This window comes from Phyllostomus discolor, chromosome 8 (assembly GCF_004126475.2).
Source record: "Phyllostomus discolor isolate MPI-MPIP mPhyDis1 chromosome 8, mPhyDis1.pri.v3, whole genome shotgun sequence".
Taxonomy (NCBI): domain Eukaryota; kingdom Metazoa; phylum Chordata; class Mammalia; order Chiroptera; family Phyllostomidae; genus Phyllostomus; species Phyllostomus discolor.
Genome location: NC_040910.2, coordinates 25610820 through 25630218, shown reverse-complemented (window position 1 = coordinate 25630218; position 19399 = coordinate 25610820).

Here is a 19399-nt window from a genome sequence, read left to right as displayed (position 1 = left end):
GTGTCTTGAGGCCCAGAGAAGCAAATGTACCAAGAAGGATGAAGGTGGTCCAGGTCAAAAACACAGCTGATGGATTATGGCAGAAGAAAAAGGCTAACAATGGGCCACTTAGACCCTAGCGATGTGGGTCATTAATGAACTACACACACACAGGTTTTGAACAGTAGTAGGGTGAATCGTTGGCAGAATAGATTCACGAAGCAAGAGAATCAAAATATAGCTACTAATTTACAGAACTGTAGGAGAGAGGGGGAACATGCTAGACAAACCCAAAGGATTGCCAGCAGCCAACTCCAGAATATGGGAACTTCTACAGGAAAAATCACCTAAAAACAAACAAACAAAAAGTAAGCGGCATGAAAAAAAGCAGGGAGGGAAACTGTTAGAGATTGAAAAAAAGACTCTTAAAGGTACATACCAGTCTATGTGTTCAGAAGCCTGAGTCAAGCTAATCTATTGTAAAAAGGTGTCTTTGAGACAATCTAAGAAATTTAGCCCGTGATTATGTATTTAGATTGGTTGGACATGCCACTGGTGTTGTGTTGGGCATTTTTTAGTCATTATCTGTCAGAGTGGTTTACTGGAGTATTAACAGATGAACTGATACGATGTCTGGGATTTGCTTTAAAATCTCCAGAAGATTCAGGGAAGAGGGTCAATGTGTGGTTGACAAAATGTTTATCATTGTTACCCGACAAAGTAATCACCCCAATTTAAACAAAAACCAGTTTATAATTGTTGAAGTTGGGTAATGATACATCAAGGTTCATTATCCTGTCTCTCTGCCTTTGGGTATGCTTGAAACTTTTCAAAATAATTTTTTAAAATAAGAAGACAAAAGCTAGTTTCAAGAAATACAGATATCTCTTTCAGGTTTTTGCTGTAAACAGGAACAGAGATGAAAGGATGGCTGGAGAGGAAGGGAGCTTGAAGTTGTTTGCTTGTTTGTTTGTTTGTTTGTTTGTTTTAAATTTTCAAGATGGGAGAAATAAAGGCATACTTGTATGCTCTGGGAGAGATGGTACAGAGAGAGAAAATTGGATGATGCACAGTGGAAGGGAGAATCAATCACCGGGGCAAAGTCTTTGAATAAAGAGGGCTGAGATCTGGTGCAAGCGTGGGAGTATTGGTCTGACATAGTATGGACAGTTTAGCCGGCAGTAGGAGGCGAGGCAAGACAGAGAAGTTGGGCACAGATGGGTGAGAAGATAGGAGCTTGTTGAAATTTTCTTTTGAATCCTTCAGTTTCCTCAATGAAATCATATGCAGGGTTATGGGGTGAGCTTTGAGTGAGAAAGGAGTACAAAGCTTGTCTAGGCGAGCGGAAGAGAGCACGCACTAGGGAGATATGGTATCTCTATAATGCCGATTGCCAGGCGGCATTAAAACCCTAATGGAATTCAGTGGCCAAGAATTGACAGTGAGCCTGATGGCAAGGGATTTTGTCTTTCCAGGCTCCATGAATGGGTGCAGGTGAGAAGGAAGTGGAATTTTTACCGGGGGTTTTGGTTTTGGCAGGTGAGAATTAGGAAGTGTGAGAACTCCCAGGAGTTGAAAGTTGTATTATTTAGAATAGAGCTAGATTGCTGTAACAAAGCAACCCAGCATTAATTCTGCGACTTAAAGTGGATTTTATTTTAATTTTAAGCAACAGGCAGAAGTGACGATTCCAGTTCCTTGGGTCTCAGCTTCACATGATCATAGGGAACAAAGGAGCCTTACGTCTTGTTTCTCTTTCATGACCTGGGGCTTTTTTTCCCTCTAAGTTATAGAAACTGGGTAGCAAGCACGTCTTTTACTAGTTATCAAGAGGGGGAAAGAAAGTGTGAGGAGGAGGTATCACCTGTGTTTTAAAGGCCTAGAGTACAATACCACATACTACTTAGGCTTACACTCCATTAGAAAAATGTTAGTCCTGTGGCTACAGTAAAATGCAAGGAAGCCCTGGAAATGTAGTGTGGATGGTCAGCTGCGTGCTTAGCTGCAGTTCTACCATTTTGAAGAAAGAAGGGTGGGCTGTAGTAGACACAGAACTCTGCAAGGCAGGGATTACAGTAACTGGCCCAAGGGTTTATGCTGAGTAACGAGGAATGAGAGGGTCTGAGGAGGACGAGCCATGGCCGAAAGGTGGTCGGGAGAGTCAAGGGACGGCAGACCTGAGCAGAATGAAAGAGCTGTTAGAACTGGGACACGAGAGGGGATAGTGATGCCCTCCATGGTGCCAGGAGGGTGCATGACACAGAAAATTTGAAGGAGTTATTGATATAGATAATGTCAAGGTCCAGGACAGGGCATGATTTCAGAGTGAGTGACGGCTATGCCGGGCAAAAGACAAAATCATAGGGAAGAAAAGCAGTGGAGGAAGTAAGGTCAGGATGTTTGAACGCTGACCCAGATGGATATGAAATTACTTAGGATACTGCTGGAGAAAGTGACCATGAGCCAACTGCTAAAATCTTTGAGAAACGAGGGCAAGTGACTAAGAAGGATAGCAGGTGGTAAATCTAATGAAGAGAGATACCCAGCTGGGGCTTTGTGAAGAGGAGGAGGAGTTTGAAAGTGGCAGTGGAGCAAGGAGAAGCCTCACTCCATCTTCAGGCCTGAGCGTCACATAGGATGTGAGACAGATAACCGCCACCCATAAAGAGAATTACAGGGAAATGGTCATCTCAGGAAGATCCAGGTTGCAGCTGGAGCGAGACGGGGAAGCGGACCTGCACAGAGCAGGTTGAGAGTGTGTAGGAATTTTGCTGCTGCCAAACGAGGTATTAAGGTGAGCACAGGACGCTGTTTTGGGAGTGGGGGGTGGGGTGAGAGTGAACGAGATTACAATGATATGGGGATTGGAGTAAATGACATGGAGCATGACCTGGGAGTCTACTGGCTTCTTGGGGTATTGGTGTAACCAGAGATAAGGAGCTAATGTGAGGGAAGGGAGGGGGAGAGTTTGCAGGAACAACTACGAAGGACACGTGGACAAAACCAAGGCGGGTGGAATCAGGGTAGGGACGTGTGGATGGCTGGGGTGGGGGTGGGGAGTGGTGGTGGGGAAATGCAGACAACTGTGCTTGAACAATAACATAATTTAAAAAACTAATATGATTGTACTGATGGTTTCAGGGTAGATCCTGTTGCCAAGGCTGTAGTGTGGCAGGGCAGGGTTGGGGGGCGCAGTGGTAGGGGTGGGGGGAGCTCTTTGCTCCTGCTACAGCACACAAAGGGAGGGAAAGGGGCCAGCTGAATTCCAGCTCAGGGTAAGGAAAACAGCTGTCGTTTGTAAAGGACTTCCCCCTGGTGAGAGGAAGGTCAGGGCTGTCCTCAGGCTTCTGGCTTAAAGCTTCTGATGTCAGTGGCTTCTTCCAGGCCTCACTTCAGAACCACACAACTGGGAAGCCTGTAGGACAAGCAGCAACAAGATCAGTTCTTCCCCCACACTCCCCAGGCTCTGTTGTGACAGGAGTCTCGCTTCAGGGGAAATTCCTGTCAAAATGAATTCCCACTGAAGAAGTCTTTCTTCCACTTTCAGCCCCTGACTTCAGAGCACAGAGGGCCTGTCTTCCGCTGCTGCCACCTAACTGCCTCAAAACTGTGCCCTCTCCCGCCACACACACACGGGCCCCACGGCAGCGTCTGCTGGCCTCCTGGTGCCCGTCCACGGGGCGGTGGGTCGGGAAGGAAGGGTGGCGGCCGTCTGCCACCACGGTGTTCTTCTAGGGTGTTCTTCTAGGCCGCAGACTTGGTGCGGGGGGATGAGTGACAGGCACAACGTCAGGAGGGTTCTGCTCAAAAGTCCCTTCACCACCCCTCGCTCCAGTTAGTCTTTGAGTTCAACTTGTTCCTTATTTAAAAGACCAATTAAGTCTATGTGACATTTAGGCAGCAGACATTCTTTTTCGAAGGAAAGCTCCAATTATCCTTGACATTCTGTGAAAATGGTGTTTCAGAGACCCTCACAGGGAGAAAGACTTGGGCGTTTTTCTGACCATCTGAGGGAATCCGAAGCATGTATTTACCTCCTCTGGATCTCAGGGTGAACCTGCACTGGGAGAATTAGCCTCATATCCACATTATTTGTCTCTTTCGTTAAAAAAAAAATCAAACAGCTTGTTAAATCTGGCCTGTGGTATACCCAAGCCGTGCTTTATCAGCCATTTTTAAGGAATTGTAATTCTTTTGAATCCTCTCCTGGCATATTCTCAGAGTCTTCCTGTTGCATTGCTAGTTTATGAATCAAGCCTTTCATTGATTTATTTATGCAACAAGCATTTCTTTCCTTAGCAACCACTCTAGCATAGCTTTCCTCTAGGCACTGAGGAGGTTATAAGCACAATTCGTTTCCAATCCGGCAAGAGTTTACAGTCTATCTGGGACAGCCTGAGAAAGGAAAGAAGTTAGAGAGCAGGAGGGAGGAGAGAGAAAGAATGCATTTGAAGTGGTCAAAAGATTTTTTTAAAACCTTAAATTCAAAAAGAAATACGTGAAACCCACCAACAGAGAACGATGAGACGTTACTGTGGGACGCGAGAGACGGCTTGCACGAACGGCAAGGCCTGCTGCCTTCCCAGGGGAGGAGACTCGAGGTGGGAACAACGCCAGGCGTGTCCAAGCGAGTCTGGAGCTCCGTGCACGTCCATCAATGCCCTGGCCCCAAATTTTAAAACTTCACATGTCGATCATAAAATCTATCGGGAAAGGTAAATACGAGCCCCAAAAAGATTTGTACAAGAATAGGAAAACAAGAAGTAAAAAAAGAGAGAGGAATAAGAGTGAGGGACTTGCCCTCTAACAGATATCAAAATACCTTCTAAATCTATAACACTGAGAGTGTGATGATTGACTGGAAAAAAGAAATGGAAGAGAGTAGGAAGTCCATTAAAAAGAGCTGGAAGTTAATGCTAACTTCTTATTGAGAATTTTTCACATGGTGGACATCAGTCTGATATTTGAGGATAGAAGAGAGTGATTTTGAAACCATAATTTAGAAGGGAAAAATTGTGATGTAGCTAAATTCCTTCCATTCTCATCTATTTGTGTATGTAAATAAGATTTCTCAGCACTTACAACTATAAACACCAACAAAAAGTATTAATTAATGTTGAACCTGTCTCATTTTTTAATAGTCTTCATTTAGCTCCATTGTCAATGAGAAATGCGTTTACAACATAATTTTATTTTTATGGTTAAGAATTAAAAATTATGTTATATTGATAATTTAATACTATTTATTATTAACACAGTAGAATATTTTAATATTTAGAGCTTTATTAATCCAGGAAAAATTAATTTAATTCATATACATATTTTATTACAGAGCATAGTAATTGGATCATCAAAGATTTTCAAGTATAAAAAATGTTTTATGTTAAGATAAAATTATGTGGGAGCAGTGGAATAAAAATATTAGTTCCAGGATGTGGGAGAATAATGCAAAATCTCTGGGACAGTTAGATATCATTGTGTGTGTGTGTGTGTGTGTGTGTGTGTATTTACAACAATGTAATGTGGCTTAACAAGAAATAAAAAATGTATATTAGTGATACTTAAATCCCACTTATACTTTGATTAGAAATATTTAATTGAAACTGTGGCTCAAAAAGTAAGCATTGAATTAGGGGCTAGAGAGAGAGGAACCATAGGCTTTGTTAAGTAAGTTCTTTCGTAGCCAGAGCATTGCATGAAGGTGTCTTTACCAAGTCTTGAAAGTGAAGATACTCAGGGAAGCAAGAAAATTCAGAAGGGGCTGAGAGAAGAAACCAGAGCTACAAAGGAAAACAGGAAATGGAAATTTCAAACCATTATTTAGGCCATCACTTCAGAAAACATGTTTCCTGAAACCTGAACTTTCTATAAGATGGTGGTTGATAGTCATTCTGTAAGAAAAAAAATTGTTACTGATATTTTTCTTTTAAAATGTGTTTTTTTTAAAAAAAATCTATGTGTGAGAAATTATTGTACGTACTCATGTAATTTGTTGGGAACCGCCCTGCGTGGTTTCAGAAGCTGTAATCCCCACCAAGGCTAAGGCTGAGGGAGTGGCCTTGGACCCTAAGCCACCAAGGAGATAAAAAGTTTATCTCCCTGGCAGGAGCGCTGCTCCTGCTCTTTTTACTTCACCTTGCCTGGCCCCCAGTGCTTGGTCAGGTAGCCAATGATGGGTAAGATTCCCCAAAGGGGGAGCCCTGGCTGGCATAGCTCAGTGGATTGAGCGCGGGCTGCGAACCAAAGTGTCCCAGGTTCCATTCCCAGCCAGGGTACATTCCTGGGTTGCAGGCCATAACCCCCAGCAACCGCACATTGATGTTTCTCTCTCTCTCTATCTCCCTCCCTTCCCTCTCTAAAAAATAAATAAATAAAATATTTAAAAAAAAAAAGATTCCCCAAAGGGGGAACAATCTAAGACAGGCATGGTCACATGAGAGGCCCCCAAGGAAGGACTTTGGGGGCTACAGCAAAAGGGGGTGATGGATCCTTGCCCCTCGGCTTTGACAAAGCCTGAGTCCTCATCCTATCTGTGAGAAATCTCCTAAATCTCTTGGCTGCCTAACTTCCCATGCTCCACCTAAGCCTGAAACAATGACAGAGGGCAGTGCAGCCCTGTGCTAGAAAGGGTGGGTTCCCCAGGTGATCAGGCCTAAGAAAGAATATGTAAAATCCTGTGAAACCTGCTTTGTTTAGAATGCTCTCAATGAAATGATGAAGGTCCAAACAAGAAGTAAATTTGTTCCTCAAAGTTTTACAGCTCTTCAGCTATCTGACCCTGACTCAGAATAGGTCCTCAGAGTTCTTTGTTATCCATTCTTTGATCTTTACTGCCTGGCAATGATTAATGAGCTTTACCTGAATTCTTGTGTAAACAAACCCAATAAAAGCCCATTGAGGAAAAGGCTCTTGGTCCTTCTCCTGTGAGAGATCGGCCACCTTTTCCTCCCCAAGCAGATCATGTCTTGGTAGACTTATTGTCATCCCTGGGGGTCGGGGGGCGGGGGGAACCCTGTGGGCGGAGCCCTCCCACAGTAATTATTTATGTGCTGTTCTTCTATAATAATTTGCCTTGTGAGAGTATAGCATAGTAGTCAAGAGGACAGATTCTGGTGCCAGATTGAAAGGTTCAAATTGCTGTGTACAGTTACTTAACTTTGTGTATCAGTTTTCTCATCTGTAAGATGAGAATAATAATTTCACTTCCCAAATAGGGCTGCTGCCAGGGTTACATGAAATAATAGAAGAAAAATGGCTTCGAACAGGGGCTGGGCACAGGAAGTGCTATGGATAGCCTTGTTGTTATTTACTTATTTATTTCTTTATTTTTTATCCTAGAAAAGTCTTGGTAATTTTTATTATTTTATTTTATTTTTTAAAGATTTTGTTTATTTATTTTTAGAGAGGGAAGGGAGGGAGAAAGAGAGAGAGAGAGAAACATCAATGTGCGGTTGCTGGGGGTCATGGCCTGCAACCCAGGCATGTACCCTGACTGGGAATTGAACCTGTGACACTTTGGTTTGCAGCCCACGCTCAATCCACTGAGCTACACCAGCCAGGGCTTATTATTTTATTTTTTAATATATTGTATTGATTATGCTATTATAGTTGTCTATTCCCCCCCTTTATTCCCCTCTACCCTGCACACCCTCTCCCACCCGAATTCCTACCCTGCTTAGTTCATGTCCGTGGGTTGCATATGTAAGTTCTTTGGCCTCTCCATTTTGCATACTATTCTTAACCTCCCACTGTCTATTTTCTACCTACCATTTATGCTTTTTACTCCCCGTACCTTTTCCCTCATTCTCCCCTCCCCTTCCCTGCTGATAATCCTCCATCCTTGCTGTTATTTTTAAGAGAAGTTGTGCCACACCCAGGAATATTAGAGATGACTTGACATATAAGTAAGGGGCATCTGATTTGCGAATTGGTGCGTATTCAGTTCAAATAACTAACTGCCATGCTATATGCTACTGTTCAGTCTACAAATATTAACTTCTTAGCTCCTAGTGATGTATATTTTTAAATGTTTTATGATTTTTTAAAAATAGCATTCTTTTTTAAAATTTTATTTATTTATTTTTAGAGAGGGAAGAGAGGGAGAAAGAGAGAGAGAGAGAAACATCAGTGTGCGGTTGCTGGGGGCCATGGCCTGCAATCCAGGCATGTGCCTTGACTGGGAATCAAACCTGCGATGCTTTGGTTCACAGCCCACACTCAATCCACTGAGCTACACCAGCCAGGAAATGTTATATAACTTTTATAGTCACTAAAACAAAAATCTTTAACTCCTTAATGTATGAGGTTTAAAGAAAAACATATGAACCAAAATTAAATTTCTTCCAGAAATTAATCTGAAATCACATTTTCCTGTCTAGTTTAATCAAATCACAACTCATGAACTCCTGTAATGCTTAATAAACACAATTCTTAAAAGATTAAAAGGTTAAGTAAGTTTGAGAAAGGCTGGCTTGCACCATAAAATTTCTAAAATGTTGAATAAAAGTACAAGATTGTCAAAATATGTGTATTAAATTTTCTAGTTGGACTCTGGCATTACTACACTATTAAAGATAATAGTGAATGACCATATATGAATTTTTAAATCAAATTTAATTATAGGCTTGTTTAACATCACTGGTAGGTGGCAATGAAATCACATTAACTGTTTTAAACCACTATATTTATATTTGATATATTGCCATAGTAATGCACAGGTATTCACCTTGGTAAAACACTAAGCAATGGACTGAAAATTTAGTCTGTGCTTTCTAGTCTATATGGTCAATGAGTTTTATAAGGCATTTAACTTACAACAATAATCTTTGGCTCTGCTTTTGACTCTAAATAATTAATGGAAGAAAGGAAGCAAGGCAGACGTAGAACAGCAATTTTTAAACATTTTTGGGTTTGGGGCATTAAGGGGAATCTGAAAATTATGGACTCTTCAAAAAAACTGCACATTTGTACAATATCTCATATATAATTTCAGGAGACCTGAGTGATGTGTCTCAAAGTATTGTCCCTAAGTCACCTGCGTTCAAATTTCTTGAGGTTCTAGTTAAAAATTAAGATCCCTGAATCCCACTGCAGACTGACCAGGTTGCAATCTCACTGGATCAGGCCTAGAAATAAGATGTTTAACAACGTCCACAGGTGAGACTATTTACAAATAACCTTTATTTTTATCAAAGGAGAACCCATGCACACACACTCATGTGAATCATTTTAAAAGTCAAATAGCTGCCCTGGCTGGTGTAGCTCAGTGGATTGAGCGCAGACTGGGAACCAAAGTGTCCCAGGTTCGATTCCCAGCCAGGGTACATGCCTGGGTTGCAGGCCAAACCCCCAGCAACTGCACATTGATGTTTCTCTCTCTCTATATATAGATCTCCCTCCCTTCCCTCTCTAAAAAAAATAAATAAATAAATTTTTTTAAAAAGGAAAAAAAAAAAAGTCAAATAGCCCTGAAAGGTTTCCAATGAAAACCAGCAGTATCCTACCTCACCCTTCCCCATACTCAGTCCTAGCCCTACAGGTTACCACACCCAACTTTTCTAACTAGTTTCAGCGATATTTGCCTTTATATCTTTAAAAATTAGATGCTCATATCACTATTTCTTGATTAGATGCTCATATCACTATTTCTTTCTTGATTTACCCTGGTCTATTGACTTCCTGCCACTTGAATAAATACTGGAATACAGTCCCCCCAACCCAGCTCCATTTTTCTTCTGCCACTGTCCAATGTAGTTATATATAATTTTTTGTTAAATCAATATTCAACGTCACATTATCAGACTGCATAAATATTGTTCACTGAGCCCAGTTATACATGGCAGCCACACCTCTCTACCTGCACAGGGTTTCTTTTTTTTCCCTGAAGTTAATAATTGCCTCATTTTATCATTTGTTTGGTTTTCCATCTACCTATTATTTTCCCCCAATGTTCCAGCATTTCTGCCATATACTTATTAATAATAATTTCTTTATTATTGAACACTTAGGTTCCATTTTTCTGAGCTGCCCCTGGAGCCCTCTTCCTCTCTCCCCCCTCCAGCCTGACTCTTTTTTGGAGGTTCTGGGACATCCCTTCCTGCCCCATTATGGCTTTCCTTGCTGCTTTTTTCCCCTGGTATCTTCTCTCTGATGGCTTCCATTTTCTTGTTTCAACCCTGTGTTTTGCTAAAGGACATTTCCCAGCTTTCTAAGAAAGAATGGAGGTATAATATTTGAGATCTCTATATCTGAAATATGTGTATTCTGCCTTCCTTGAGTTGTAGTTTATTTTGGTAAGGAATTCTAAGCTGAAAATGGCTTTCCCTCCAAACTTTTAAGGTAGTACCCCACTGTCTTCTGTCATCAAGAGCGGCTCGTAACAACTTGGATACTATTCTGGTCCCTTTCCATTTCTGTGACCAGCTTTTTTTCTCCAAAAGGTTCTAGAATTTTTTTTCTTATCTAAGGTGTTGTGAAATTAAACAACAATATACCTTGTAGTGGGTTTTTAAAATAATTTGTTGTTCTGGGTGTACCCTATCCTTGTCCTTCAGATCTGCAAATATAGTGACTCTTACCCTTCAGATCTGGAATCTTTTTCTTGTTATTTTCTCCCCTCTATTGTCTTTGATCTCCCTTTCTCTAACTCTCTCCTATTAGTAAATCACTGAATGGATTCTCTAATGTTCTCATCCTTCCCCTTCTATTTTCTATCTTTCCCAACTTTATTCTTCAGTCTTTTTTAATTGAATATTTTATTTACATGACCATATATTTAATTCCTTTCCTGTTGTTTTCCTTTTTTGCTGCTTCTCATATTTGTTTTATAAACATGTCTTCTTTAGTCTCTTCAATGATATTAATTCTAGGGTTTTTAAAAAAGATTTTATTTATTTTTACAGAGAGGGGAAAGGAGACAGAAAGAGAGGGAGAGAAACATCAATGTGTGGTTGCCTCCTGCGTGGCCCCTACTAGGGACCTGGCCTGCAACCCAGGCATCTGCCCTGACAGGGAATTGAACCAGCAACCCTTTGGTTCATAGCCTGCACTCAATCCACGGAGCTATACCAGCCAGGGCTAATTCTAGTTGTTTGTTTGTTTGCTTTTTAATTACTTTATTGTTGTTCAGTTACAGTTGTCTGCATTTTCTCCCCATCCTCCCCCCAATTCCAGTTTTTTTGAAGTCCCTTTCTCCTTGCACTGTCTGTTCCCTCCAGAAGCCTTTCACTTCTGTATTTTCTTTACCGTGGTGGAAGTGTTCATCAGGTGTTTAGTGAGCCTTAAAGTGCCCTTCATATTTAAGAATGAAACTCTAACCCTTTTATTAGAAATTCTCTCTGCGGTGTGCTGATTTGTGAAATTCACGAGTAAACGCTCCAGCAGGGAAGCAGGTTCTCTCCCGGCTTCCCTGACTGTGAATGTCTGGAGGGCTCTTCTCTGTTGCTGTCCTCTCTCTCTCTCTCTCTCTCTCTCTCTCTCTCTCACATGAGCATTCACTTAGTCCCTGTCCACTGGTCCACTGACCAGTAGTTGCCTGGCAGGGTAGAGTGAGTGCAGAAAGGAACATGGAGCCTAATGATACCATATGGAGACTTGCACCTTTTCCCTCATATTGTGAGCCTGCCCCTGACCTCCCTTTCAGTCCCCTGGCACCTGCCAAATGCTGAGCCTTTAGAGTTGCTGAAGAGAAGGAGCTCTTGCCTTCGCTCTTGGGTTTTGAACTCTTCCTCTCCACTCAATTACTACTCTTTCATCCACCTTCCATCTTCCACACATTTGTCCTTGGACACACCCTTGTTGAAATCTCTAATTCTCTGTCTCGCCCTCCCTTTGTCTTTGTTTCTTATAGGTTAATGCCCTTTTTTTTGTTGTTGTGCCTTTGCTGTTGTTATAGTGGGCTTTGGAGAAGTGGGGTGCAAAAGGGATAATGCTGTAAAGGAATCATAACGTTAAATTCCGAAGTAACTGTTGCACAGCACTGAAGGGTTGCTGGCTAGAACACAGCAGGTGTTGGAATACTGAATGGCTGCTGACTAAATGTGTAAACTGGGTGAATTTTTGTAGAATTAATGATTTAAGAACAATAAACTATGACGATTGTTGAACTGTTGATCTAGAGGGTCATCAGACCCTGAAATGAAAAAAATCCCTATCAAACAAACACATGAACAAAAGAGCAAGAGGAAGGACGGAAGAAATGTCACAGGCACATTAACTGTAGCTATTTCTATCCCTCTAGGTTGTGGAATGGACACATCACTCTACTGACCTTTGCACTTCTCAGAATTTTCTACATTTTGTGTGGAATAGATCCTTACTGTTTGAATGTGAACGAGTATGTGGGAAAGAGTGTGGGCATTTATCCCCATACCTCATGTGTGCAGGTGAGATAGAGTCCATAGGGTCTGAAACATATCCATTAATTGAATGAGTTTTTATTGAATGCCCACACCAAAGCTACATACCTCAGAGGCATTAATAAATACTTCTTGAATTGTACCCTGAAAAGAAACTATTAAAAAATAAGTTCAGAAGAAGTGCCATGTGTGCATTTTTTAAACTGAGAAGGAACAGTATCATAGCAACATCTTTACATTTAATTTGCTTTAAAAAAACACCACCAACTGGTGCTTATTATCTCACAGAATCCAGGTACAGAGTTGGGAATACAAATATTCATAAGTTCCTATCCCATCCCAGTGCTAAGAAAGAATCCATAGTCAAGATATAATGGGTTCTTGAAAAGCACTAGAAAATAAAGCTCTTGGCTTTTTACAACTTATAAGTTAATGTATGTTCGGCAGATTTTCTAGGTTATTTACCCAGCATTTCCCCCACACCTCTCTTCTTTGTGCAAGAGCTCTGATTTTGTTCCAGTGACTTCCCCTCCCCTACAGTTCAGACAATACCTTCATTAGTCAAAGCCAATCATGGTACACAGCATTTCTCTGCCAATGATTAAAAGCTGCGGGCTTCTGAGAAAATCAGACACAGGAGGAGAGACCACTCCCATCTTCCATGGGACACTGTTGCATCTGCACATAATTCCTGGAACTGTGGAGACGATCTTGCCACCAACCCGAAGAAGAACCTGATGTAGAGAAAAGCAGAACCAGGAGAAACCCAGAGAAGGAGAATCAGAGTTCTAATATACAGTGTCTGGATGCTGTACTACCTTTGGAGTTTTTGTTTTATGAGGGGAAATATCCCTTCATTGTTTAAGCCATTTTGGGTTGGGACTTCTACTATGTGCAGCAAAAGGTATCCTAATGGGCACAGTCTGCTTTGTCTCAGGAAGAGGATTTACTGTAAGGCAGCAATTTTTCAACCGGTGTGCTCCAAGAATTTTTAAAACATGCAATACCTGACTATTTAATTTGGGGCACTGACTTATTTTCCCTTAGACTATCAAATAAAAAAAATGACAACAGCCAACACAGCAGTAGCCGTCCAGTGTGAGTGAATCAAAATTATACCCATTTTTTTTTGTCAGAGCGAAGATTTTAGTAATTAGCTTGTGTGCCACAAGATGAAAAAGATTGAACATCTCTGGTGTAAAGGGTTGATGAGAGAAAAAGCAGATAGTACTATTAAATGTTAGATGATACAGAAAGACAAAATTCACACCTGGGCAGGATTCTCTGCAGAATCAATTGGGCAGTGTCAAGGCAAAAGTGTTTCAAGGTTAAGTAAGGAAGTTTGCAACAAGTGTCTGAGCCCCATCTATCATTAGTTTCCTAATGGGAACTTATAACTGGCTATCAGTGACCTCTCTTTTCTCCCAAAGTAAATAAGTGGAAAAAGTTCAAGAAGTCTTCCTCATCTAATGATTACTACAGAGAATTATTTTGTGATGGTCTGGAGCTTATATGCAGTCAGCACTGTGAACTTCATTCATTCATTTACTCATTCAACAAATATACATTTAAGAAGGTACCACGTGTCAGGCAACGACATAGTCCCTAACCAAAAGGACTATATATGTCTAGTGGGAATGAGGGTGTTATATATTTATTTATTGGTTAATTTTAAATTATGAAAACTGCTTTAAAAGAATAGGAAGTGTGCTATAACAGAAACACGGGGGGAAGGTGGGGTCCTTAATTAAGAAGGAAGATGGAAAGAGGCAGGCAATGTGCAAGTAAGTGACATTAAACTGATAACTGAAAGATGAATAGAAGTTAATCAGACAAAAAGTTGTTGTATGAGGGTGGGAGTACTCCTGGCAGAAGAGTTCTAGTGGAAAGGAAAGCACACCAGTGTGGCTGAAGGACCGCAAGGGAGTGGGAGGATGATTGTGAGATGAGTTTGGATTTTACTCACTGTAATAGAAAGCCACCAAAAAGTTTTAATCAAGAAAGTAATATAAAACAATTTACGCTACATTTTTAAATGACCCCTGAGGCTGCTGAACATGGGATAGATTCGAGAGGGGGCTAGAAAGTAACCAATTACTGTTATCACAGAAGTCCAGGCAGGAGATAATGGTGGCTTGGACAAGGGTGATGGCAATGGAGATCCATGGAGATCCATGGACGTGAGAAATATTTTGAATGATGAGAGAAAGAAAAGGGTGGAGAATGCTCCCTAGGCTTGTTTTAAACATATTTGTATAGGGAGGTGTTTACTGAGATGGGGGAGATGACAAGAGAAGCAGGAGTTGGAACAACCATAAGATTGAGAATTCTGCGGGATGCCTGTGAGACATCCAGTTAGACACATCAAATAGATAGCTGGTTATAAAAATCTAGGAGAGGTCAGGGTCGGAGGTAAAAGGCTAGACGCCATCAACATATACTTGGTATTTTAATTATTTCAACAGTATTCACAGGAATGGACAGGTTTATCTAGGGAGTGGGAGAGTATGAATGAGAAGAGGAGAAGAAGGGGAAGAGAAACCCTGAGGAAGTCCATATTTTAGGGGCTGGGAAGAGGACGAACCTCTGGAGGAGACTGATGGAGTAGCTAGTAAGTTGTTGAAACTAGCAAGTCTACAGTATAAATGAACAAGAATTCAAAAAGGAGGGAGTGTCCAATTGAAATGATTAGAAAGACAGAAAGTGTCTTTTGATATCCATACCATGGAGGTCATTGATTGCTATGGTGAGATTACCAAGTGAGTTGCATTCTATTGAAATATTGAGGAATTAATTCATAGTGGATGATACTATGGGTACCACCAGAATTCATTAGATTCAATGTTATTCTTTCCTGAGAGGTTCTAACTATAAGGGTAGATATTTCATGACTTTTATTCTTTCTTAGACTTTTACTTTTTCTAAAGAACAAAAAGTAAATGTATTTTTAAAAAACAATAAAACTCATTCTATCTTGCAATTACCATGTGGTGCATAACTTGTGAGATCTTAGTGATTTAATTTCCTCTAGCTTTACATATTTTGTTATGTTATCATTGTAGGAATTATTTCAATATTATTCAACAATCATGCTAAACTATGCTGGAAAGACAAAAATAATAAGAAAACAGAAGAATTTGGGATCACCTAGAAGGTTGATTTGGTAGTAAAATCACTATTACATCATCCTTCTGTTATCTTATTGTATTGTCCAAATACCACATCATCTTTTAAGAAGCTATAAAAAGATCTGGAGATATTATCTTTGTCATTTTTTAATTAAAACTTTTACTAATCACTGATGAGAATTCAGAAATTTCCTTTTCTTCATAATGGCAAAAAAATTAACAGAGGAAAACACTTCAAAAGTACAGGGTCTGGCAGAAGTAACACCTATTTGAGTGTGGTAGGTAGGATAATAATATGGGTGTAATAATTTATAGTTCTGATTTGAACATTTCACCTAAAATGTGATATGGTGTGCTTGAGTGTGACATTGTTATGTTACAGAATTACATGCTTATGATTTTGTAACAAAAGATTTTGTAGTAAAAAGGGGCATTATTTGTGCCAGATCCTGTATTAGAAAAATCCGAAGATAAATTTAAAAAGACAGACAGAAGCACTCTAGATATTAATGATAACAATGAAATTTATCATTCAAGTGAAATTGTAGGCAAAGTGTCTTGGTATGGTAACATCCTAGATATATGTTCTCGAACTTAAGAATCGGTGATTCAACAATATATATCTCAAAATAAAAAGGAAATATGGCATTCTTATCCAGCTAGGCATTCAACAGTAATGACTTCATTATTCAATATTTTGCAACAAGAATCTAATCTATCCTACACAGATGTATACTCTGTCATCTTTTAGGTTGTTTTGCATCAAATATATTTACTATAGTTTGTAAGTCAACAAATGCCAAAGGTGATATATATATATATATATATATACCAAGGTGACTTGAAGGAAATACACAAGGTAGAGATAAAAAAGTTCACTTTACTGAGATGCCCAGCTTTACTAAGATATAATTAACATACAATATTGTATAAGTTTAAGGCATACAGTGTGTCCTAATTGCTAATTCTTTTTTTTAAGGTTTTATTTATTTTCAATGAGAGGGAAAGGAGAGAGAGAGGGAGAGAAACATTGATCAGTGGCCTTTCTCACACCCCCAACTGGGAAGCTGGCCCACAGCCCAGGCATGTGCTTGGGCCAGGAATCAAACTGGCAACCTTTTGGTTTGTGGAATGATACCCAGCCCACTGAGCCCCACGAGTCAGGATTGCATTGCTAATTCTAATTGGTGTTTATAAATCTAAAAGTGAAAATGTTTTGTGGCTAAGCAAAGAAGATGGCTACCCTCTCTTCAATAAAATTACAAGCCATCAAAGTTTTAAAATGTATTGCTTTTGTTCATGCAAGTGCAAGAAGGAGGAAAATTTACAGTAAGCTAGAACCACTATAGATGGATTTGCAATTGAGTCAATGTTGACAAGATAATTGTGTTCCTAGTTTATGAATGTTGATCAATCAATAGTAGTATTCAAAGGACAATTCAAATGTAGAAAATATAGAATAAAAGTTGAGTTTGTGATGTTTAAATTCTTATTAAAATTTACATACAATTATTTTTTACTATACTTTTATTCTTTGCTTCTTGTAAATGATTTGCAAAATGACTTAAAGAAGGAAAAAACAGAGCAGGTCCATTGGTGACGACTGTTTTCCCTGGTATACAGGGTTAAACAGATAGGATTTATTTATCTCACAGAGCAAGTCATCAAGGACAGAAAGCTGGGCCCTCTCCTACAGACTGCTTTTGGCTTCAGATAATAGAAATATCTCATCAAGTGGTGAAAGGTCATCTTAGGGCAGAGGGATTGTGACTCAGTCGTGTTATCAAGGACACAGCTTCCTTCCACCTCTCTACTATCTGCAGTCCTGGTTTAATTCTCAGGCTAGTAGCAAGATAGTTGTAGCATTACCTGTAATCATCCAAAGGAAGAAAAACAACCCCATGTTTCTCTTGTAGAGTGAGAAAACTCCCAGAATCATCCCTTTGCCTCCAGCTCCTTTCCCTCTTGCCTCCTTGGCTAGCTAGAGTTGCCTCACATGCTCGTTCCTGAATGAATATGTTGGGAAAGGAATGGGATTATGCATAGATCATTCAAACTAGATGTTGGGATAATGTCAGTTTACCCTGAAGGCACATGGGTCTGGGAGAGGGATGGACATCTGAACAAAACTAGGAAGAAGGAAGTACATATTAGGTAGAGTACAATGGCCACGGCAGGTTAATTGTAGGAGCAAAACTCCTAAAGCAACTGACAGAACATACACTAATTGGAGAGAGCTGTCACCAGGGCTCAGAATAGGCTAAAAAAATGATGTCATGGCGCCATAAAATTGCTGAGTAATGGCTATCTAAAAGTGCTGAGCCATGCCCTGGCTGGTGTGGCTCAGTGGATTGAGTGCTGGCCTGCAAACCAAAGGGTCTTGGGTTTGATTCCCAGTCTAGAGCACATGTCTGGGTTGCAGGCTGGGTGCCCAGTAGAGGGCACACAAGAGGCAACCACACATTGATGTTTCTCTTCCTCTCTTTCTCCCTCCCTTCCCTGCTCTCTAAAAATAAATAAACAAACAAACCTCTTTTTAAAATGCTGAGTCATGGTTATCTAAAATGCTGAGTTGTGGTTATCTACAATGTTGAGTCATAACGCACCATTTTAACAGTAAAAATCTGAAGGGCAAAATTGACTTTCAGTTACCATAATCTTTCCCTTTGTGAAATTTCAGCACATCATCATTCACAGAAGTTTCCTACCAAAGCCAGAAAGCCACTCAGTAGAAATTAATAATGCAAATTAAAATAAGCCAGGAAGAGGTATTTTTGATTACAGCTTTTAGTGTCCAGGCGCCCTCCTCTGAACAAGTCTAAGAACCCAGGTGAGAAAACTGTTCAGCGCTGCTGAAGAAGGAACCAGGAGAAGCAGGGTCTGAATCTTACCAACTTTATTCCCATCATCAGAAAAGCTGGGGAACTAAGGCACAGACTGAGAAGCTGCTTTGAGTCTGGCAAGGTGTTGCACCACCACGGGCTTTTGGAGAGTTCTTCGCCAGAGGCTACTGTTCTCACAGAGACTGGGTGGGACTGAGAATTACTGTGAACTCAGATACTACTCTTTTGCCCAAACCAAGCAATATCTGCCAATGATATCTGATTATTATGTGCCTAGATTGTTAAATCTGTATTGGGAAAGCATTCCCTTGTTATAAAATAGCTTCCCTTAAGTTTTTAAATCTATGTAGCAAATTCCATGTGTTGATTTTCTCGTGCAACTTTTTATATAACTATGTATGGTGGCTCAAGATGCCAAACCGAGCAAATGACTCAAATAAAAAGTTAAGAAAACAAACAAACAACCCCGGACAAATCTAATCTGGGTCTGGTAGAAAGAGGTCAACACCGTGGATGTTGTGAGATTCAAATCAGTCCAGTTAATAGCAACGTCGTGCATTAAGACACCAACCCCCGCCCCATCCCCACGACCCCACACACGCTTTCCATAAACGAGTCCTTGCACCTGCACAAAGCGAGGACTCAAGTTCACGGGCTTTGTCTTGAAAGAACAAAGATCCGCCCAGCGGCTCTCTGGCTGTTCCGGAATAAGGAATGCGCTTCGGGAACCCCCGCAGCCCGCGGCGCTGCGCCCCCAAGCGGCCCACCCCGGCTGCACGGCGCCCGCCCCAGTCCTTCGGGCTCCTTTAAGCGCCGCGTGCGCCTCCGCCCCCACCTCCCGCGTGCCACGAGCGCGGGGCCGCCCGATCCGGGCCGCGCCTCCCGCCGGGGTTACGTGAGCCCGGGGCGGGCAACCGCCAGGCCAATGGCCGCCGCCGGGGTGGCCGCGCTCCTCCCGCGCCGCTGCCGCCGCGGAGGGGCTGCGGGCTCCTCCCGCAGGAGATAACTGTCAGCGTGCGAGGCGGCGGCGGCGCGCCAGCTCCTTCCTGGGACCGGCTGCCGGCGGCCCCGGCCCCGAGCAGAGTTCCTAAGC